Here is a 25,612-nt window from a genome sequence, read left to right on the forward strand (position 1 = left end):
TCCCTTGTAGACCAAAAACGGGCATAAAACAATAGCTTTCTCTCTGCTACTCAGACGGCCAATTATTTGATGCTTCCATTGGCTTCCAAAGGGGGATAAAATACCAAGATACCTGGTCAAAACTCTCCCAGATCACTCCTTTTTCTCCTAGTTTGGAGTATTCTTTGCTACTTGTAAAATGTGATCACGCGTCACGCGATTTTGCCAATCCTTCTTTTTGCATAAAATCCTTCAAAAATGACTTTAAGCCACTTTCTTTTTTTTACATGTCATCTTGTTCTAGAATTTTTCTACAACTTTTGGATATTTACAAGAAATAATATCTAAAATATAAAAAATAGGCTAAACTTGTCTAGAAATGTAGTATTTTGGAACCATCCACACTACGGACACTGACACTAATGACTAATATGGCATTGACTCTCTACATCAAATGTAGTATTTTGGAACCATCCACACTACGAACACTGACACTAATGACTAATATGGCATTGACTCTCTACATCAATAAGAAAGCCAAATGATGATGCACTCTAGAGTTTTTCACACTGTGTCTGGATAGTGGTACGATATCCACCCCCTCTTAATCTACACATCTTGTGGCATGTGCCAAAGTCTTATGGATCTGCAGTGTTAGAAGAAGTATCCTCTTTGCCATGTCAATGTCTTCATCTTCTACCTCTTTTTTCTCTCATGTTCATGCTCAGTATCCAACTTCTTCAACTCATATGCTAAAGACTCCCTACGTTTGAAGAGCTTGATATGTTTTCCAGCCACTGGAAACCTTAGAGCTTGATATGTTTTCCAATCACTGGAAACCTTAGAGCTCTCCCACCCATCTCATTTAATGCATAGATAGCATTGTCAGAAACAAACCTTAGCACATATGGACCAAACCACTGCTTTGCCATCTTCCGATTGGCACTATGCTGATTTTCCAAGTTGTTGTCATAAACCAACACCTAGTCCCCTTCTTGTATAGCTCGTGGTCAAAGTCTGTGTCGCTTGTCAAACCTCTTCTTATTCTTGATCCTTGTAGTCTTCAATTTTTTCATGGCTGTCTCAATGTCTTCAGGCCTTCTTTCTAATTGTCTAATGCGTAGGATCAATAGCTCTTCTCTATTCAAACTCTCTTCCCATGGTGGAACACTCCAAGTAGCAATAGTCTCCTCAATAGGCATGATTGGCTATTGTCCATACATTAATTCATCAAGCATATACCATGTAATTGCACTATGAGTGGTCCTATCAACCCATAAAGTAAAGGGTAACATTCTTGGCCACTCTTTCATCTTGCCCTTGAATGACTTTGCTAATGCCTTAATAATAGGTTGATGACCTCTTTTACTTTTACCATTTGCTTTAGGATTGTAGGCTAAAGTTAAAGCCACCTTGATATCCAATCATGAAAAGAAGTCACAAGCCTCATCCGCATCCAATTCTCCTCTATCTGCAGCCACTTTACTAACACAACCATACTTGCAAAAGACTTCTTCCAATAAGAACATGCAAATTGCTTGAGTAGTCTTTGTATTAAGAGGTCGACCTTCCACTTGAATTTTCAATTCTTCTCATGCAAGCATAAGATATCTCATATTCCATAAACATGCAGGCATGGTAACCAAATCAACTACCCATTTGTAATGCATAGACAATAGATAGGCCAGTTGTAACCCATCTATATGCTTTACCATAGAATATATCTGATAGTACTACATGATTCCACATAATTCTCCACATCTTTATACATGTTCTACCACCAATACTTCCCTTTGATCTTGGCAAATGTGCCCCAAACTCTTCTATGTCCATCCCATAAACTTTCATAAAACTCCTACATCACCTATTGTTGGGAAGCCCTATGTCCCAATACACGTACTAGAGCTCCTCTCTTTTTCTTTGCATGCTTCCATAAATATTCATATTTTAAGATAACCCCATAAGCTTTTCTTTTAAACCTTTTGAATTTAGCTTCAAACCACTCAACCTTCTTTGTCATGAGGTTGAGATATTGGCCTATTTTTAGCCAATCATCCTCATACAACTCTTCCAAAAACTGTGTTCTCACTGAAGCATAACACTGATGATGCTTTCTCTCTACTGCCCATCTCTTCTCCATGGTTGTAAGTTCTTTTCTTACTGGTGAAATTCTTGTTACAATAGTTGTACCTATTGTATTTGCTGTTATGACAGTTGTATCTACATTAATGACAATTGTACTTGATTTCAAATCTGTGCCTATAGTAACATAGCCGCATACTAGTTCCACGTTGTCATAAAGTTGTTTTTAGCACCTATCACATCATCCTCTTCATATTACACTAGCTCGTCTTCATCTTCAAACCTTGCTCGTGAAAGCATGTCAGCCCGCAGGGTTTTCTCTACGTCCTGCAATATGCTAAAAATTAAGATTAAGTGACTTTATATATGCAATCCATTGTAACATGGCAATATCGAGAGTTGAGAAATTTACTGTCATGCCCAATAGAGGTAGACAATTAGTCTCTCTACCACTACATGAGCTCCCATAAAATACTCCCTATCACACTTAAGGACTTTCACTACACCCCAAAGCTCTATTTTGACTTGAGAATATTGTTGTTGCCATTCATTAAGGACCTTTGCTCCAAACCGAGTGACATACCTATTCCCATCAGCATCATCCTGATCCACTACCCAACCAATGCCAATTGAGCTTGTATCCGAGTTGTATCCATGGTGAGAATAATAGGCTGCCCATTCTCATAATTTGCTCTCTTTAGTGTTGGGGTTGAAATCAATAAGCTCTTTAACTTTTGAACTGCCTTCATATGCTATTTACCCAACCAAAACTTTTGCCCTTTTCTCAAGAGTTGATATAAACTTTTAGTCACATGAGCAAAATGTAAAATCCATATCAAGTAAAAGACACATGCACCCAAAAATCTTCTCACCTCGGATACATTTGAACATGTCTCCTGCATCCTACTTATGGCATCGGCATGTGCCCAATAACTAATACTTCCTCCACTCCAAAAAATGACTTTTCTCCTGATAGAGTCAAATGTACTTCTTCAAGATAGCTCAAAATCCTGTCACAATCACCAATATGATTAGCCACAAATCTTATGCATCCCTGTTCATTTAGCTCTTCACTTTTCTCATGGATATCACATCTTTTGATCGGCACATCATCAAGAAAGGGTAGGGTTAACTGAGGAATATACTCCCTCAAATTTTTATTCATAGCATTCATCATGTGCGCCATTGAATTGGTTTCTCCTTGTGAAAGTGTACATATCCTAACTAATTTAAGTGATGTCTTCATGGTAGTGATATCCTGGCTTTCCAATGCAAGCTGAAACTTATCATATCCTGAATATAAATCACCCATAGAGTAAATTGCCTTTTCTAAAAATGTTTCTACAAATTTATCCACTATGTGGCTTGATCCAACATTCCTTATGGTGGTAACTCCAAGATCCGCATCCTGATCTTCTCATTCAAAAGCTCCAATAGCTTAGGCAATATATGCCCGAGGCATGGGAATAGGATTTAAATTCCATGACACATGAGATACTGTAAAGATCACCGTAGGTGCAACTATGGTTGGATCACCACATCCAATTTCATTTGGTTGAAATGTAAAGGCTTTCCTATGCTTTGCCAACATCTGTAATAAACAAGCTCTTTCTATAGGCAAAAGGAAGCTTGTATCACCAATTTTCAGCTCTTGTAAAGTTTCAGCTATAAATTTACGTGCTACTCCATGTGGATCTTGTAAACTAGGTTGTTGAGTCACTTTTTCAGCCAACCCGTCACTTTCAGGTGGTAAAGGCAAAGCCACAAACTTAACCTTCTTTGCAACTGTTTTGTACTTTGTATCCACCCTTGCTTCAGTCCTGTTTTTCAACCCATATTGTAGCCCATAACATTCATGCTTAGCAAACTCTTGAATGACTTCATACATCTCTAAAGTGTCAACATAAATAACCTCTTTTTCTACCCTGTTTTCAGCATTAACTGCTATAGAAATTTCAGTCGTATCAACGTCAATCAGCCCTAAAAATAGCCTTGAAACACCTTTATTTGCAGCCAACAAACTATATGTCTTTAGCTCTTTTTCAGCCCATCCTACATATTTTTTTTCAGCCCTACGCATGGCTAAAATATTCTTAAAACTGCCAAGACTACATGCTATCCAATCTTGCAATCTAGATAAACATAATTTTTCCCTTTCTTGGAGGTATAATTATATTCCTAGAGGCACTGCCATAGCCTCCACTTATAGCAGTGTTGTCTAAAAACCCTTAAACTCTCGTGCATTAGGTGGCATGGGATTATCCAACAACACATCCCAATTGTGGGGATGATTCACACAAACAGTGAGAAATTGTATTGCCTTTGTATTGTCTTTACTCCGAAGCTAAGCATATGAAGAACCATCATCCAAGGCTTTTGTTTCTAGCCTTGATTTCGAAATATAGGGCTACCCCAAAATCAGTGGATAACTACATGAATCCTGCACAAAAAAATAATATTCATCCCTAACATCTCCAATAGTCACGGGTATATTCGGACAAGCCACATAAAGATCCCCTAATGAATTGTTTGCTGCCCACATACGCCATCTTGGATCTACATCAATTGGCCAACCTCCATTCTCATACAAGCTATGTGCCATAACATTGATTTCGGAACCATATATGCAATGCATCTCTCTTTCTCCCACTTTAACAATTGTCTCTGTTGTAGCATGAGCCCAATGCATTCGTGAATAATGATTGCTTGGAATAAAATGAGCATCTTCTTCTTCATGTACTTGTTGATGGATATCCCCATTATACATAGCCTTCTCTCTATGCTTACTTCTATCATAAGACCAATTTCAGCCCACAAGCTTGTTGTCTACACTCCCATTTAACCCATTTTCAACTTTACCTGCTCCAAATCAACATTACATGCATCATCATATTCCCTCTGAAGTTGTTTCTCTATGTATTTGTCAACTTGCATCAATGCTTGCAAAACTTCACCATCAAAATATATTTTTTGTTTTAGCATATCAATGATTGCATCATGCAATTCATGCTTTGCAATTCTAAGAACTTTGCCAAGTGTGAATTCCACTCTACTGCCAAGTATACAATCTTCCAAGACCGTTTTTAAGGTTTTTGGCAGTCTTAAGATCCGATTGTAACCTGTAACAGGGTTGATTACCCCTTTTCTTCCCTTCTAGTTTCTTCTCTTGAGGTGCATTATCCATAACATGCTCAAGTATGGCTTTTTCAACCTCTTTCTATTGCTCCATTTTACTTTGTGTTATGCATTTAGATGGGCCTCAAGAGGAACAACTAGCAGTGTGGTCATCTCTTCTTCTCTTTTCTTCCACAAGAGCTTCTTGATTATGAACCTTAGCCAAATACGCATCACTCCATAATGTTCTCCCTTGTTTACTCTAACTTACATCAGCCAATTCATACTTTGTTGTTGTGCCTTTTTCCATGCAATCTAATGCCTGCATGCATCCAAACATGAGATTTTTTTTCAACCATGCCTTCTTTATAAGCTTCTTCGGTCCTTTCAATTCTCAACCCATATGTGGCTACATCTATGGCAACAAATGTTGTCCTTGTGCTGCCATCTCTTCCAACCTCTTCTACATGCCACCATTTTCAAAATTTGGCTTTATTGAAAGACCATTTTCTGTTGCATGTATTTTGTCATCTTTCCAAAAGATTACCCTTTTCACTTCCACTTCATGGTACTCTATATAGTCTTTCTTTTCATGTTGTAAACTGTCACACCAAATGCATCTCCTCTTGTATCCTTCTTTGTATGGTCTTTGGGCTATTGCTCGACCCTTCTCTTCTACCTTAACATCCAAGTTTTCGACCTTTGCATAGATTTTTGTCAAATTCAGCCTCAAATCACGCGTGCCTTTGATTAATTCATCCACAACATCACCTTTAAGAGCCAGACCAAGATGTATAACCAGTTGTTCTCCCATAGCCACATGTACTTTAACTGCAATTTCAACCCCCTTTTGAGCACTGGGTGTGGCAGGTGTGGAGCCAGTACACCATCTTAGTTTCATCCACTCTCTCTTTACCAACATATGCACTGTCTCAGTTATATTAGCCCAATCTGATTTCAAGACCATTTTAGAAGAGGCATCTTCTAAACGATCAGTCAGCTTCTCCTGCAATATAGGATCTGCAGCCTTAAAAAACAAATCAATTTTTTGACTCTCCAATGATTGCTGCTCATTGGCATCCAACTGTGCATACGGACTTTCAAATTCATGGAGCAAAGTTGTAGTAGCCAACCCTTTATTGGACTTTTCAATCAAATCTGTAAATGTCTTTTTAGTTACCAATCCTACATCTCCCAAGAAAAACTCTTCTCTCAAAGCTTTCTTAAAAGTTTCCCAATCAGCATCTACCAAGAAAACATCTTCTCTCAAAGCTTTCTTAAATGCTGCTCAATCAACATCTCTTCTATGTAACTCATCAATCCGATCATGCAATGCATGCATAGCCAAACGGGAGAAATACTGGCTCCATGCATACTGTAGTACCCCATGAAACAACATCTTTTCTTCATACAATCGAATGAGGGCTGAAACATTTTGATCCTTAAACTGCTTCAATTCTTGTCCCACTGCCTACAATGCATTCACAATTAAGGAATCAATTATTTTTGCTTCCTACCGAGTTTGCATCTGTTGTTGTAGTAACACCAACTGCTACTATTAATGTTGCTGCAATAAAGCAATCATCTATTGTAAAGCATCACCCACTTAAACCTGCAAAACCCCCCATCTTTACACACCTGCTATTGACTTTCATGTTGGGTTTACCACTATTGGAGCATTTAGGGTCGAAAGTCTACCACGAGAGCAAGAGACAATAGGATGAAGGGAGATTCAAGGAGAGCAATTGATTGAAGAGAAGGGGTTTGAAGAAATAGAAGATATAAAAGAATACTCATAGAGGTGAAGACTATCAATTTATGTTTGCATCTTGAGAAGATAAATCTCTTGCAGATCAAAAATATGCATAAAACAATAGCTTCATCTCTGTTGCTCAGACCGCCAATCTGATGCTTCCATTGGCTCCGAAAGGAGGGTCAACTACTAGGATATGTGGATAAAATTCTCCCAGATCACTCCTTCTTCTTCTCCCAATTCTTGGAGTGTTGTTTGCTACTTGTAAACCACAATCATGTGTTGTGCGATTTCGTGAATCCTTCTTTTTGCACAAAATCCCCCAAAAATGGCTGAAAGCCACTTGCTATTTTTTACATGTCCTCTTGTTCTAGAAGTTGTCTATAGCTTTTAAATATTTACAAGAAATTTTATCTAAGATATAAAAAATAGGCTAAACTTGTTCTAAAATGTAGTGTTTTTGAACCATTCACACTACGAACACTGACACTAATGACTAATATGGCATTGACTCTCTATATCAATAAGAAAGCCGAATGACGATGCACTCTAGAGTTTTTCACACCGTGTTCACATAGCAGCACGACATCGTCAAACACATCCTCCACTATAGTATTCCCATTTCAATACCGAGATCCCTATCTTGGCACCGATGTAACTTGAAGGACCTTATCATAATGGTCGGTATATGGGACATGCCTCATTTCTTGCTTGCATTCACTACAAATGAGGTCACTAGTACAAGGTGGGCCAAGATCAACAAGTTGGAATGCCTTGCAAACAAGTTCAATCCTGAATTCTTATGGAAAGATTGTCCCATCGAGTGCATCATCCTCTTCCACACTAGGTTCCATCTTTTCTTCAACCAATACATTCTTGGCGAAGCTTCTTGCATTTGGACACATCCAGCATTATATCATTAGGTATGAGATCCAACATAGGGGCTCCTTACATGCACATGTCATCCTATGGTTACATCAAGTAGATGTTGCAAATATGATAAATGAGATATGTGCACACATTCCATCCATTGATGATCAGTGTAGTTCGACAAGAAAACTAAGATCCCTCATTATGGAAAAGCAAATTTATAGGTTCCATTGTGCTTGCTACATAAGCAAAGGTAACAACCATGGTAAATGTAATTATGGATTTCCATATGCCTCACATGATGATCCGAAACCAACAATAGACCCTAAAACTCAACTATACATCTACTATTGTCCTGGAGATGAGCACTGAAATGTTGTGCCATATCACCCAATGCTATTGCTCCTCTGGGGAGCTCACATGAATATTCAACGAGTAACAAATGCTTCCAGCTCTTAGTACATGCTCAAGTACACAAAGATGGTGGAGTCCATTGGAAAGTTAAACATTCAAATAGAAGATGCCAATAGACTTGGACTTAAATAAGAAAAAATCAATTTCTACTACAATACTGTGCAAGCCAGTGTCACCCATCGAAGCAATGTTAAATTTCTTATAGATTCCAATAGCCACACGAAGCCATCCATCAAGTACATCAATACGATAGCTCCCCTACAAAAATACGATAGCTGAAGCTCACAAGAACAAGGAATATCATCATGTACCCTATAGATCTTTATTATGCCCGACCATTGATCTTAAAGCATGTAACATTCTATCACTACCACAAAAACTACTGTATTACCAAAACCACCACAGCATTTGATCTTGACCCCTCTTTGTGACACTTATGGCAATACTGTGAAGCGACATACTAGACTGGTGCAATTCACCGATTTTCACCTAGGCCACAAAACTGAAGATTTCTTCTTTAACACATTATTGTAATGAACAAGATTTAGGTTAGAGAGAGAACTAATAAGCACCGATAACTCGGCACAATCATACTACATTGAGTGTGGACTTTGTGGTCCCATGGCCAATGAGGAAGACCTCAAAACGTTTATCACAAACTACATGCAAAGAAACTTGCTCACCTCAGACCAAACCCACCAACTAATGAAATGATTATTCAAAAGATTCCTTTAATTAAAGACAACCCAATGACATTCACAATACCTCCAACAACTTTCGATTGCGAAATCAGTGTTGCATCAATATGGATAAAGATGTTATAGCTCACAAAATAGTTCCAAATGATTCCTAACAATAGTCTAACAATAGAACAACAAGATTTTTATAACCACCTCATCGATGCGACATATGGTCTACGCGTCGTTAGCAGTACACCAACAGTAGCAGGTAGTGGAAAGAGCTTCCTTATAAGTTACTATAGTTACAATCTCATTGCCAAGAATAAGAGCATATTGTTGATAGCAAGCACAAGAGCAGATGCAGCTAGACTATGCAAGCCTATCCATGATGGTCCACTACAAGTTTAAGATACCTGTACTTACGTGCACAGAAATATCCAGTGTAGTTACAAGAGATGGACGAAGTGCTACATTGCAATAAGAGAAGTTGATGCAATCATCATCGATAAGCAATCCATGTTAACAAAGCACAATATTAGTGAGTTTGGGACGAGGTTTGGGAGTCTCCCAATTGCCATTTTTTGCATACTAAAAAGGTGGCACCCGGATAACATGCCCATAAGTTTCTCAAAACTATATGATGTGACCTATCATTGGAAATTTCTTGAAAAATAGAATCTATTGAGCTATAGAGCGCTCAATTTGGAGTTATAGTGTTCAAGTTATGACAAATCCAAAGATTTGACCACGTGTCCCAAACTTATGGGAAATTCCCATATTCCCCAATATGGTGTTACAAGGATAAGATTTGATATAATAGTGTGCTAGATAGTCAGCATCTACCAAGGTTCACTACTCAATCCATTCAGCAAAAGCTCATGATACTATTTGCCTATCTTGCATAGTTGTTGCCTATTTGCAACCATCATATCAATTTCTGTGAACAATGTCACATCACCTCCTCATCATACTGGCCATATGGAAAGCAATACACTCCAAAACTTAGTTTGGCATACCATTCCTAAAATTTCTACATATGATTAGGCAGCATCATTGTCTAACAAAGCAAGAGATACATGAATTCGTACATCATTGCATGATCGATAAGAAGGATGTCCTAGATTTCATAGACCATAAAACAATAAGTCTATGCACACACAAGGAAGATGTTCACAATTGCAACAAGTAGATTCTACACAAATACTACAAAACTAAAAAGATCCACACCATCAAAGTTCAAATGAATGCAATGATGAGCCAGTATTGCAAACCTACATGACAAGAACTTCCATGAGATAGACAAGATAGTAGTTGGGGCGATTGCAATGATAAATGAGAACATTGATCTCACCATAGATGCAGCAAACAGTGCGATGTGTAAGATCAACCATATCTACACAACAAACAATAAAATGATATTAGGAATCCAGGTCACGACAAAATGATATTAGGAATCTAGGTCATTTTGTCAACAAACCAACCCAGGGGGTCCACCTATAATAAATCCTCTTTATAATGTTCGTTCAAAAGATATTAAGAAATACCATTTCTTTACATGCTATAAGGCCTTAAAATGACCCCTTTTACTTTACCAAACTTACGATTTTTTTCAAATTGTAATTAAAAAACCCCTTTTGTTAATATAATCATGTACATTTGACTAAATATAATACCCTTTCTTTTGAACTCACGTGGTATATTACATGTTTTATAAGGTGGACTCCCCAAGCAAACCAACAACTCACCTTGTAGCACAGCAAACACCAATGCAAGGCACTGAATAGCAAGTGGTACCATGTATCCACATTCTCTTTGACACTCACATATAGGATCACCAATCACAAATCACAATGAGCCACAATCAACCAAAAAGACCTTCTATACATAAGAAGCATGTTTGCACCCGGGCTGGTCTACGTAATGCTCTCTCACATAATTGAAATAAGATAATTGCATATCTTCGGCATTCCAAATCCATCTTCCTTTGCTCTAACACCTTTCCTGACACCATGACTCAAGTAGAGAAACAACACAACTATTAAAAAAATCGACAAAATTAAATATAAGACATTCCATCACACAACAATCTCATATGCTTCTTCTAGCAAGTAATAAAGAAATCTTCAAAACCTTCCTTCAAACATTGTTTATTAATATACTAATGTGTTTGCCTAAATTTCTTCTTCTACTAATAGATTTATTAACATAATAATGTGCTTTCCTCATTTTCTCCTTTACAGACACACATCACTCGTGAAGGCAAAGATGAATCTGGATGAGATATGCACAATCCAAATGATATCTAGTATGTATAAAAATACAAATACATTACTTTCCCTAACCACATTGACCTTTGCATTTGCAAATGTTCCAGCTATACATCCAAAACCATAGGTACACCCAATGGTAGATTGAGAACCGTCTTGCAAATACACAAAATTTCTAAGATGTAATGAAAAACCAAATGACAATGGCAAACGTCGTTGGGAAAAAGCCATCAATATACATAAATGGATTCACAACGTACAACGAACCCTAAAAATTGATGGCCACATACACTCAAATTCTTGACAATGAACAATGTCTTGCATTAGATAACAAGATCCCAATTGGTACACAAGCTCCTACCAATTTCTCAACCTTCATTTTTACTTGAAACAACAATACTAACTCATATGCACTTAACATGCAGGACTCCTCAAAGACATATTTGACAGACTTGAAATTGAGTACAAAGACTCAGGACAATCTAGTACAAAAAGCATGGCCCAAGCACTTCTAGACACAAGAACAAATGGCATCGAACATACCCAATGGAGCTGGTGCACTACGGATTTTAAATCTCACTCAACCACTTGGTAGAAGTCATGAAAAAAGAAAGCAAGGACATGATAGAAGACTATATGAAAAAGATCCACTACAATCATGGTCGTAACAATCCTGTAATGATGATCGAGAAGGTCACATACTTATTGAGCAAAGAGGTTTACACCCAAAAATATGGTTCCAACTCTGATCCATTCAACAACATAAACTGTGTAATAGGCAAGTTCTCAAACATGACTTCTTCTCAAACATTTTAAATATTACTAATAATGAAAACTTCTCTTGTAGAAGTGCAGACAAAAGCAAACTAAGAAGAAGCCAAACTTCTGTCACCAATGCTAAATGTGCAGTCTCAACCACTGCAAGTCCTGCCACCAACTCAAGTACTTCCATATCATTCAGCACCATCTACAACTAAAATCCATGAGAAAGTCCAAAAGTGCCAAAGTAGAGACAAAAAAGTAAGTACTTCATCTACAACATAAGATGTAAGAGAAACGACAAGGAGTACGTAGGACAAATGACCAACATTGAGAAAAGAATCCAATAACAGTACAAAGAAATCTTGTCAAGAAAATGAAGAAAGACATAGAAACACTCAAACCATTTGAGGATAACTTCAAGGTTAACATAGAAGCAATAGTTGATAGCATAGAGAAGGCTACAAATTTTGAGCAAGCTGCCATCCATAAGAAAAATGCAACCATGATAGGGTACAACAACCTATATGAACACCCATCAAGATGTAAAACATATTATTTTTTGAAGAGAAAGAACCTCATTTAACATTGAAAAAAAAAAAAGGAAATTTCAACTCACGATCATTGACTCAAGGTACATAAGTATACATATTCTCCTTTCGAGATTCTCCATATATTTAAATAACGCTAAATATTATATGCAAACGTGCGTCTCTTTAAAGCACATCACATGTCTAAAAGCCATCAGTAAAACTGCTACATAAACATGCAAGAAATGCATATCAAACTTCATTCTACCTTACTTAGTTGAGCATGTCAACCTAGTTAAAGTTATGGATTATTGGAAGAAAACATTCCCTAAAATGAGGATGAGGACTTGGAAAAGAAGATTGAGAAGAGTGTGGAGGTTGACACCTTCCAATAGGCTTAACTTGGTACTTTGGAAGGTCTTTCTGACTAGGGAAAGATTACAAAAAAGCATGAAAGTCTATTGGCTATGGCTTGTTTACCAAAGGGAGGAGGAGATGGTTTGCCACGTGGTATGGAAATGTAGAGAAGTGAAAATGATTTGGAAGAAGATGGAGGACTGGATCAAAGCCACTAGATTTTATGCTAGATTTAGACTTAAGAGTGTCCTTTTTGAATCAAAACCCAAGCTCGATGAGGACTCTTTGAAAAATTGTAATGTTTGTTGGGTAGTAATGAGATAGGAACTCACTTGTCTTTGGGAGGAACTCTTGAGTCTAGGTTCATACCAATGAGTATAGATAAGTGAAAGGAAGAGGTTTTGGTATCCTTTAAAGGGATGGGTAGAAAAGATTTGTATTCAAGGTTGTGTTTAAAGCTTTAAAGAAAGTTGAACTATGCTAAGGTGCATCATTTGTTTTTGGCTAATGTAAATATTCATAATATGCAACTACATTATTTAAGAAAAGGTTAATGTCAGAGTATGTGCATAGTCTTTAGCATGGTAAGAACAACCTTACGATGACTTAAGCATATCATAATCCCACAACCCAAGTTTTGAACACAGATAGCCTCAAACTTCATACACGTGCATGTCCAATCACACACACAAAAAGGAGGAAGAGGAGGAGAAGATCACATAATATGAAAGAGAGATTCAACATGAGTTTTATACAAGAACTTTTATGAAGTAAATCATATGTGAATATTATGTATATTTATATTTATTTTTATATAGGTTAGGTAACTACAATAAACTATACTAGTAGTAGCCTGGTTGGATTTGCCAACCAATCCTACAAAACACAAATTATGCAGTTTGTGAGCTATAGATTTTTGCGAGTACTCACAAAAAAAGGAGGAACGACACACATTTGTGAACAAATAATATGCAAGTTTGCACTTAATATATCTTTCTCTCTCTCTCTCTCTATCTCAATAAATGAACTACCTTTCATAAATAACCTATCTTTTGTAACATCATAAGGACATCACATGGTTGGTCTCCCTTTGTTATCCACATCTATATTGTGTCTGAACATTCCCTAACATGACCCATGACTTGGCTTTGAAAATGATAAACATTAGCTATACTATTATCATTGTCTCCAATAATAGGCCATTTTGGAGATAATCACTCGGTCATCCAACTTATCTATTGCTATTACAAAAGAAAAAAGAAAATGTTGGTGCCAACACTTTTCTTATTATATTATATGTAAGGCTAACAAATATAAGATTTCCAAAAGCCAATTCGTTTCACACAAAATGAAAAGAGACTTCATGTTCTTGTTCTATTTATGGACCGATTTATAAGGACCAAGGCAATAATCTTGAAGATTGGATAATATGTGGATGGGAAAATAGGCAACATGTGCTTCAATGGTTTTTTCTAAATGAGACTTGAGAGATGAAAGTCATATGCACCCATTCATGGATATCTACCTTGTGTGACTATGAGTCACTATAGTCATACATGGAATTCTATCCCATTCTAAAATTCTACCAACACATTGTGCTTTGACTAGCCCTTACTGGTAATAATAGCAAAATGAGGCTAAGCTCAATCCAAAGACTGGAGAAACAATGCTAAGATTTTTATAATTATCTTTCCCACCTAGGCTTGCAATCATCTTCTTTGCAATCTATACATAATACCACATCCCATGCTATGAACGAAAAGCTAGCCTTGATCCCTCTATTCACTAAATCCAAGGTAATTTGTCTTCCCAAGGTTTAACTTCTACTTCACCAACACTTTGTCTGATCTTCAATATGGCACATGTCACTTCCTATACTTACAATTACATCAGTTATTCATTCTTTCAAACAATTCCTTCCCTCTCCAATCGACATGTCACTTCCCCTTCGTATAATCACCTTGGCTCAACATTCTAGGAGATCTTTACTTTCCATTTCCTCTCCTTTCACTCTATTCCCTCCATATTATGAGACTTCATGCCTTTTGATCTAGAATAAAAAATGTTTGAACTTGTAAGTATACTTGCCTTTAAGATACTAAAACGTACTATTAAGATGAAATGATTTTCATGTGTTTCTTTTGTTTAAGAACATTAGGGGATATTTGAGGTCTCAAAATGCCCTATAAGAGATCCTAGAGAGATAAAATATTTTATATACAAAGTATTTTTATTTTTTTATAAAAAGTACATTTTGATAAATAAATATATCCAAAATTGTTAAGAATTGATAATATTTTTGTGGATTGCATCAAACCTAGAAATCTAGGCCTCCATAAAGTGACAATGATTGACTTAATGAAGATCCTACCTTCTCTTGATAAAAGTGAAAGTGAATATTCAATTTGAATTTTTTCAATGTTTGGTTACCTCCCTCCATTCTTATTTTCTTATTTCTTTCTTATCCTCCTTACTAGTTATTTTCTCATTCTTCTTATTTTTTGAATTCACACAATTTTCCTACTCAAAGTTGCCGATCACATTCTTAGCTACCTTAACTATGGATCAATCATCCAATGATCTTTGTACCATTGGTAAAATAGCTCTCTATTATCTTCACATTGAGCTAGAATATGAGGATCAACCAATCAAGAAAAAAAATAAAACAAAACATTAATTTAGAGTCCTTTAAATATGTGTTTAGGTTTGAAGGAAAGGAAAAACTTTATCTTCGGTTGGATGGAAGTTATAAAGATCCTATTAAAAATAGTACTTCTCATTTTCATAATAGCTCTTCATTGATGAGGTTTATTGGTTATGGTTGTAATGGATTTTTAGGATATAAACTTAATCTTGTTGCAAAGAAGGATGTTCTTAGAATGGAGAATCACCTATTAACAAAACATAGAGATCAGTTGTTGCAAATAGTACATGATTATCAAAACAAAAGATTCATTCATTGGAGAAACATATCAAAGCATACCAAAAAATAAATAAATTAGACCTTTAAAATCGACAAAGAAATCTCATGAATATTTAGAATCTCAAATGAGGATGTAGTGGCTACAACAACGAAAAAAATCCAAGTAGCAAGCTACACCTTTTTACTTATGAATGTTGAATATAACTTTGCTTATAATAGTATTTGATTCATGATATTGATATGTTTAGGTCTCTTCTTTAGCCAAATGCAAGTGAGAGAGATGCTACATGTAATAGAGAGTAAAAGTGCCTGAATGCCTTAGCCAATATTTAGTCTACTAGGTTTAAATATAAAAGGCTAAGTTGTAACTAGCCTAGGATCTTTTTGCTATTTTTACAACATTACATATTTGAGGTCTCTACCTCCCACCATCTAAGAGGGTGCATACTCTTGGCCACCATAGCTTGGGGTGCATACCATGCCATAGCCTCTCATCATTTGATTCTCAGTCACAAAGGTAATTATCATTTCATGCCTAGCCACCTTGGCTATGGTTTCTTGGCATTTTAGTTGATTTCTTTGTATTTTCAATTTAATGGTTTCATGTGGGAATTAGCTTCTTTACATTGGTATCAGAGCAATAGTTTAGATTCTATCAGAATTCATTTTCATGCATTAGATCTAATTGTAGTGACTAGGGAGTGGAAATCACAATTAAAATTTAGTCACAAGAGTTAGTTCTTCCATAACTATGGCTAGAGATGGAGATTTGTCACAAACTATGACCAAGATGGAGGTTCTTGGCATGAACTAGTGGATAATAGTAGGCTCCAACTATTTTAGCATGTCATCATCAGATTTCAGCTTATTTTGAAGGATATTTGTTAAAAAGAGCTATGGGAGACTAGAGGCCACTAAAGTTACCTCATTTGAAAGTAGGGCTTATCTTCTTCTTCATTATCTCTCTCAAGCCTTTCTGTGAGCTTCAATGGTGGATTTCCTTGTATATTTTCTTTATTTTACATAATGACTTGAATCCTTATCGAAGTCTCATTCTACTTGACACATGGAGTATGGTCATAACCATTCTTGGAAAATTTGATGCAAAATGTGGTGGTCAATAGGATACGATCAAAATGCATTGTCGTCTTGAAGCTGTATTTGATAAACATAGAAGGTAAGGCTAGGAGGAGGGTACAATGCTACCCGCTACTATAGGATCTTGTTAATCTTTATAGAGGATCATTGTACATTAACTTGAGACTGTCTGCACTACTCTACAAGTGTGGAGGTTAGCTCCTCCTTCAGTACTTCCTGCTGTGGAGATGAAGCTAGCATTCTAGAGATAAGTTCCATGGAATTCCTAGCAACATAAAAGATCTCTTTTGATTATTCACATGTGTAGGCCTTGCCACTATCCCATGCTGACACAGCACCAAAACTTGCTCCTATCCTTGGAACAAGCTTTGTACTCTGTGTCCTTGGAGGAGTAAAGATTGGGGCTAAGCTCTCCACATCTCGGCTAGGAAAGTAAACTCCTCTTGTTCTTAAGCTCTTATATGTCTTTTCAAATACAGAAAGGTAACACAACTCCTCTGTTGATTCTCCCAAGATTCGATAAGCTCCAAGGCCTTCTCATGAATAATTGTAGGAGTTTGGGGGTCATCATTGGCCTTAACCATCTCATCTAGCACTCTTTTGGGTGCAACCTTAGAGAACATCTTCTCACAATTCTTAACACATGTCTCTAAGGGGACTCACATGAGTAGCTGAACTCGAGGGCTTCTTCACTCTAGACCATGGCACTGATTTCTTTGGGAGTTGAACTAGAAGCTGCTATGAACAAGCAAACCATACTTCATCAAATTTCAATGATAAACCAATTGTTAAGAACTACAAGAATGACAATGCAGATATGATTGGAGTTTCTAGTATGCTAGATTTATGCATGAATCTCACAACCCTAAGGGAAACTGGTATACTTATTCATGCTTGGATCATTAGGAGATTGTTGCCATGTGAGTTCAAAAGCCGCTGGAGATTGGGAGAGAGTCTCACTATCAAAGAGAAATCAAAGCAATAGTATTGCAGATGCACCACAACATGAGTGTAGTCTTGTGCAAAATCAATTGCAAGTTATGGTTGATAAATTGAAAGATACAGAAAAAGCTTGGTATATTTGAGAGTGGTCTATGCATCATCTTGTGGCAAGTTTCTTGAAAGAATCAAAGAACCACATTGAAAACAAAACATCCTAGCACATTGATACTTGGTATAGAGGCTGTTGATCAATAGGTCTTCGTTAGTGAAATACTCTATGCACACTTGATGACTTCTTTCATTGTTAGAAATCAAGGATTTGAATACCCTTAAGTACCTTAGAAGAAGGAGATATTCAATCCAGATTATACCAGCCGTTTGGAGAAGTACTTGAGGTAATATAAGTGTGGATTTATGCAACAGATTTCATGGACAAATGTGTTTTTCTCTAGGGTAATTCTTCTTGAGAATATGACATGCAAGATAGCACAAGATTGCAAGGCAAAATGTCATCATGCTGTTGAAGAAGGCATGAGTTGGTGACAGTGCTTCTATGAATACTTTTGGCTTTGGAGTATTTTGCAAGTTAACAAATTTGGCAAAGCTACTGTGAACAACTCATACTCTCCATGGAAGCTCTGCTCTTGAGGATTCCAATAGCCAGAATGCTTTGTCTTGCAAGAGGGTGAGGGCTTGACAATGGCCTTTGAGTGAGTTTTGAGCAAAGCAACATCCCACTTTGATGATGGTTCAATTGCAATAGGCTATTGTGTGCAAGGGAAAAATGGAATTTATCCAATTCAACTTTCTGATCCTTCATCATCTTTTCATATGGAAAAGATAGAGTGACAAGAGACGCTTGTTGACAAGAGGGTTAGCTTTGCTCTTTGACAAGAAGGGTTTTATAGAATGCAATAGAAGCATTTACTATCTGAGAGAGTTGTCATGATCATGCTGAACAATATCCATACTATGAAATTATTGCAGTAGCCCAAATCACTCCTCCCAAAATTACTCCTAAAATTGATGCATGGTACTAGGATCCTTAGTATTCATATACACAAATACAAACCTCTTACTACCCATGCTACTCAACTTCATATCAAAGAAAAGCCTATTGAGTTAGCTGCAATGGAGCTTTTGTGTAGAGATGCAGTTTGAGAGAGAGAAGAGATAGATACACATGATTAGTGGTACTAAAGAGTGTACATCAATAATGTTTTAGATAGGTATATGTACTATGTAGAACCTAGCCCTTATGGGAAAATACATGCACTGCCCTTTATCCCAACAACCTCCCCCCTAAAGGCAATGTGCCCAAAGGTAGAGGAAAATTTAGCTAAGTCTAAGTATATAGAAAGATGAAGAGAGTATACCTATCCAATACCCATCTTCTGCCTACAATGGGCAAACCTCTCTACTGGAAGAGCCTTCATGAGAAGGTCTACAGGGTTATCATCATTGTGCACCTTGACCAACTCAATGCTCTTGCTATCAAGTACCTCTTTGATGAAATGATACTTCACCTATATGAGTTTTGTCTTTGCATGAAAGATAGGGTTCTGTGCTAACATGATAGCACTATGACTATCACAGTGGAGAACAGGAACCTCAGTAATCCCAAGCTCAACAACTAAACATGACAGCCATAAGGCCTCTTTGCATGCCTCAGTGTGGCAGCCATATACTTTGCCTCCGTAGTAGACAGTGCAACACACTTCTGCAGCCTGGATATCTAAGAGACAGATCCCCCTATGAAGATAAACACATATCTTGTAGTGGAATTCCAGCATTCCGCATGTCTAGCATAGTCTACATCTATAAAGCCAATAAAATATGTATTTTGCTTACCAAAGGAGATGCACAAATCCTTTGTGCCCTTGAGGTATTTCATAATACCTTTCATAATACCATAGCATACATCAAACTGCCAACGGCTAAAGCATACAAAATCTTGGCCATTTTAGTCTTTTTATAATCATATGTAGGGTTGTCCTCTACACTGAGTTTCACATATGGAGGCAATGAAACTCCAATTGCTTTCCCCCCTCCATTTTGAAACATTGCAAAATCTTGGATACATACTCCTGCTAAGATAGATAGAGTAACCCCTTTGATCTATCTCTGAGTATCCACATCCCAAGGATGTGATTGGCATCACCAAGATCCTTCATGTCAAAGCTACCATGAAGACTTTGCTTCAATGAATCCAAGGCATGAGTATCCCTGCCGACAATCATCATGTCATCAACATATAGAACCAAGATAATGAGGCTGCCTTCTTAGTGTACAAGCAGTAACCAACTTGACTTGTCTGAAATCCCTAAGGCTGCATGAAAGTATCAAACTTATGACACAATTCTCACGGTGCCTATTTCAGCCCATAAAAACTCCGTTTCAATTTACAGACCATCGTCTCTTTGCCTTTAGCAACAAAACCCTCAGATTGCTACATATATATGTCCTCGTGCAAATCACTATGTAAGAATGCAATCTTTACATCCATCTGTGTATGAGCTCCATATATTGACTTGTCTGCAAAACTAAGCTAAAAATAGTTCTTAGAGTGGTCATCTTGACTGCAGGAGAGAAGATCTCATCAAAGTCAATTCCATGTTCCTGCTTGTACCCCTTTGCAACCTCTTAAGAGAGACAGAGAGAGACAGATAGAGGAAAACCAAGAGAGAGCATAGTCATGCTCTCATCCTTCTATCCATTATTCCATTACTCAAGTGTAAGTCATACATAAGGTTTTAACTAACCATGACTAACTCTAGTTAGGTCACACTGACTAACCCGACTTATTAAATGTCCCATATATGTTGATACAACTGGACACAGCTAAGACATTGTCGGTCACACAAGAGCTTGAAGTCTCAACACTCCCCCTCATGCACAAGATAAAACCTATACACCAAGTAGCTATCAAAATTAACTGAACTTAACTTTACCCAGAGACTTTGTTTGCTACTTGCTCATCTGTCTTCACATGCATAAGATCCACTTTCTCTACAAGAACCATCTCTCTAATAAAATGGTAGTGTAACTCAATGTTGTTAACCCCAAGTCGAGATGGCAGAAAAAGGAAGGAAAAAGCAGAAAAAAACATGGAAAAAGAGCAAAGACACGCAAGCGACCTCCAAAGCTAAGCCGGGGCAAAAAGCATAATTTTAAATGAAAGGTGCCTCAAAAAACTTGGAAAACTCTTGTAAAAGAGCGCCAGGCTCTCTCCTGTGCCAATTGTAAAATATTAGACGGATGTAGGCTAGAGGCATAAGGCTAGAAGAGGGAAATGGAAAAAGGACCTTGTCACAATGGCCGATCATGTAAAAAAGTGATGGGTGCCCATGGGATTTTAGGGCTTGTATATAAAGTTCAAAAAATGAATGGAAGCTCATTCTTTGGTGTGGGGCTAACAAGAGATCTCTTCTTCTTCTCTTCTCCTCATCTTCTTGCTTGTGTGTGCTCTTGAGAGAGGGAGTGTGAGAGTTAAGGGATTGAGTGTGTGAGAGTGAGGGATCAAGAGGGGTGAAGCTCTTCACCATCTCCTCTTCTCTTCTCTTTTCTTGCGCGCGTGGCTATGGAGGATGGAGCTTGGAGATGCAGGAGGCTTGAGGATTCTTGAGCTTGCATCTAGGATCGTGGAGCTACCGGGGTGTGCAAGAGAGGAGGCAACTCGTATCGGCATCAAGGTAAGCTCACTACACTCATAGGATCGACGGCACATCAGTTAGGTGAGAGATACCCATTAGAGCTCGCTTGAAATGCTTGAAGCAATAAGCGGTCCGTGGGTCTTGGCGATTGAGCGTGAGCTCCCACTACATTTTGGTTCTGTTGTCGGGACCAACGGATTCAAGCTTGAGCACTTGTGCACCTCATATCGAGCATCGAAGTAAAGGATTCATCCCCGAAACGGAGCTTGAGATAGGTAAGAAGTTTGGGTGTTTTTGATCTTCAAAACAAGTAAGTATTTTGGGATATTTTGTTTGTTTGATGATTGGGAAACATGGAGAAATTATTTCAGTTTTTTGCTTTCGATTCTTGTTGCATTTAGCGTAGGTTAGGATTAGGAAATCACACCGAAGAAGGGTAGGGTTTACTGTTGCAAAACAGGGCAAAAATTGTGCAAAAAATGGTAAAAAGCTCGCTTGTGATACCTAAGATCAGCGAGTGAGTGATTGGGGGCATCAACACCATACCCGAGAAGGGGTATAAGAGCCAAGAGGCCAAGGGAGAGCTCATTTGTGACCATTTCAATGAGAGAGAGAGAGAGAGAGAGAGAGAGCCATCGCATGATTCGATCCGATCGCACCATAGACGAGTCTACTACTCTATTCAGGTATATGAATCCCTTCCCCTATCCCCCTAGATAGGATCTGGAGGTTTATGCTTGCTATGATTGATTAAATCGCAAGAATCGAGCAAAATCGACCTCTCGCAGTCGTCGTCGCGCCGCGTTCAGCCCGTCCGAGCGGTCGCTTCTGGGCAGAGTCCCAAAATCGACCCTCGGTCCTCTTTCTTCGGCCCACTTGGCCCAAAACCCTAATCGGCCCTCAGCCCCCAGACCTACTCGGCCAGTCCAAGTCGACCATTTCGACCATCGACTAATTCGGCCCTCGGCCCCGTCCGAGCCAACCTGTCCGAGCGACTTTTTCCAAGTCTGCGCCTCAGCCCGTCTGATTCTACCCTGTCCGAGGCACGAATTTAGCCCTCGGACCATGTATCTCAGCCCGTTCGAGTGACCCACTCGGACCCTGCAATTTGGACTAGCTGGGTCGAGTGTACATTTTTATCAAATTCTCAGAAATTTGACTTGACCCGGCTAAGCAGCGCAAACTGTGAAAGTCTTTCTGACGCTCAAAACTTGATTCTGGCACACGGAATAGACAAAATCGTAGGGAGTAGCCACTTAGAAGCTTGAAGTAGGCAGCAGTGAGACCCAGAGACCTAGATGTAAAGCACTGAGCAGTTAAAACTTGATTGGCCAAAAACAAACGAGGCACCATATTAGAAAAACCGTGAACCCTGTCAAGGCGGCTAGAAAATTGACCAACAAGCCTATTAGGCCCAAAACAAAGCGAGAGTGCGTAAGACGCTTCAAGATTGTTTGCTGCACTCACCTTGAATTTCCGCACCTGAATGCACTTAAGGAAATTGAAAGCCTGATTGAGCACAAGTGCACGAGAAGCGACATGCACACTGAGTGACCCTAAATTGAGGATTGTATTCAATAATTAAAGGAACTCACTCAGATAAACCACTCAAGGAACCCACCCATAGGATAGGACCCAAGACATAGACAAACCATCAATGCGCGAAGTAGGACCAGCAGGTGGCATCAACGATGTGGATTTGACAAATCTACTCAACCTGATTGATAGCTTGGTGGAGCATGACAATACGACTATGGCAGAAGGAGGCTCAAACCATAGGTCTAATGAGGAACTCGACTTGAAAGTCTTCCTGGAGGCTATTCAGCAGAAGCTGGTCAGTAGCTACGATGCACATGCTCGTACGAGCACCGTGGCAGGACGGCAGACGATATCATCGCAGACCTAGAGGAAGAGAGAAAACTAGCCCACAAGGCTTTGCAAAGCATAGTTGAATACAATAGGGACTAGTAGGCTAGGAGCCAAAGGCAAAGCACGGAGTTGCGTGAGGTAGAAGAGTGCTGAACTTAGCAGGTAGAAACTGAACAGATCACGAGAGAGCCCTCGAAGGAGACTTGACATTGAGTGAGCTTTTCATGAAGCGACTTCTAGATAACATGGCAGCAGAGCAAAGTGCCGCAGCACTAGCGACATCGTGGCTGATTGTAGGATTAGGAGCGAGCCAAGGCTCAAAGAGCCAGTCTAGAATCCCTATTGTTACCAAGCAACTCGACAAATACCAACCCCACGATGATCCATACAGCTTTGTAGAGTAGTTCGAGCAATTTTGCGAAGCCAACGGCCTCAACGACCTGACTCAATGCTCTCAAGTGTTCGGGCTCTGCTTAGGTGATAAGGGAAGGACTTGATATACAAGCCTAGATGCCGCAGAATGAGCCAGCTTCAGTGGCCTCAAGGATCTCTTCATTAAGAGATTCGCCGAGCCTGGATACTCCGATAATCTACTAGTACGCTTGATGAACGTCAAGCAGAAGGAGAAGGAGGACATTCGCGACTATGTAACCCACGTGAGGAGTCTCTTCAAGAGAATCCCTATGGGCCAGTGACCGACTGAAAGAGCAGTTTCGACTGTATTCATCAGCGAAATTCGAGACGAGGAGTTATATAAGGCTTTGGCAGGCAATTCAAGCTTGTAGCGCGATGCACTAGCTAGAGTGTTCGAGGAAGCCATCAGAGTCGATGATCAGCTGAAAGAGCGGAGCTCCAGGAGCTCGAACCTAGAAGAGACCAACTCGCGAAGCTCAGAGAGAGCATCAGCCTCTAGTGAGCAATCAGTACCATCATCCCAAGATAAGGGGAAGGCCACCGAGATGACTTGGCTGATGTAAAGAAGGAGTTAGCCAAGTTGCAAGACATGTTGAGACGACCAACGTGCCCACACGTCCAATGCGTGTACTGTGGCAGAAACCACTTGCCAGCCGAGTGTCAAGACCCTAGGTCAAGACCTTGTGCTAACTGTAGTAGGTTCAGTCATGACGTCGCGCATTGTAGATTACTAAGAAGACTTCCGTACTCGCAACCCTACGGCCAGCCTTACCTAGCGAACAGGCTGCAGCCATTCTTCGGAAGGGGAGCCCCATTGGCCCTTCCTGCACCTAACGACATTAAGCCAGCTATTCCTAGGATGGACATAAACCCTACTGGCATACCCAGACCACCTGGTCCTTACGTGACCCATCCACCGAGCGATGCTCCAATCCACTACGTGGAAGAACCAAATGAGGAAGAAACTTACATATGCCCTTACGTCTCGCATGACGATGAGGGAAACGCTATCCTCATGGATTATCGCCCCGTGCCAGTGATGGCATTAGGAAGAGGACAAGGGAGAGGCCTAGGAGGGCAGATGCAGGATCCAATCACCTGTTGGACTTGCGGTCACCCAGGTCATGTCTCATCACGCTGCCCTGAAAGGGAGCAGCAAAACAGAGACGAGGCTGACCAAAGGTGTGTTGAGTGCGAAATCACTCATCTCTTCGTTGATTGCCCAAAGTGAAAGCCGTCTTCTAGCTCAGCCAATGTACCATCTGTCCCAATAGGGCTGTTTGGTGTCAAGAACCTCGATGGGGAGGCTACACCTATCCCATTGCAGGTCATGACCCGTGCCCAAACAAAGCAGGCCGGCATATCACTGCCAGGACCTAGCAACCTTGATGCAGCTTTGATAGGGAAGAAAAGTCACAGGCGGAAGAAAAGAAGAGGTCAGAAGCTAAAATTGCACTAAAAACGGAGAGTGCTACAACTCTACCTGCTGGAAAGAAGGTCTCTGACGCAGAGGCAGAGACTTCAGTCCCTAAGATGACTGAAAAGGAAAGTGCTAAGGTAGGGGAATACCCGCATCCGAAATGACAATTAGAGGCTATAGAAAAAGTGAAGGAATGGGTGAAGGAGGCTCAAGAGCATCTAAAAGATGCTGAGCCCATCATAGAGGATGAGATCGATGATCTCTCCAACATAAGCATGCCAATCTCACCTCCTCAACCAAGGTTGGGAGAAGCAACTGCACCACAAGCAGTGCGGCCAAGGCCAAGCCTTGATGCTACAGGGCCGCAGATCAGTCACAGCCCATGGCTAGGACAATCCAGATTAGGAGAAAGATGAGCACCCAACGATCTCCTGACCACGTTGGTGACTACCCCTGTAACACTTAGCCTGGGATATCTGCTTAGGCAG

The 25,612-nt window shown here is 39.2% G+C and overlaps 1 pseudogene; it reads right to left on the reverse strand.

The window, feature by feature from the left end:
* Positions 1–16,970: 16,970 nt before the first annotated feature.
* The window catches only part of LOC148028586 (TOM1-like protein 1 pseudogene), a 31,987-nt pseudogene continuing 23,345 nt past the window's right edge, over positions 16,971–25,612 (reverse strand).

The sequence above is a fragment of the Lygodium microphyllum genome, chromosome 11 (assembly GCF_053477565.2).
Source record: "Lygodium microphyllum isolate KBCC chromosome 11, Lygodium_microphyllum_v1.1.10, whole genome shotgun sequence".
NCBI classification, from domain to species: domain Eukaryota; kingdom Viridiplantae; phylum Streptophyta; class Polypodiopsida; order Schizaeales; family Lygodiaceae; genus Lygodium; species Lygodium microphyllum.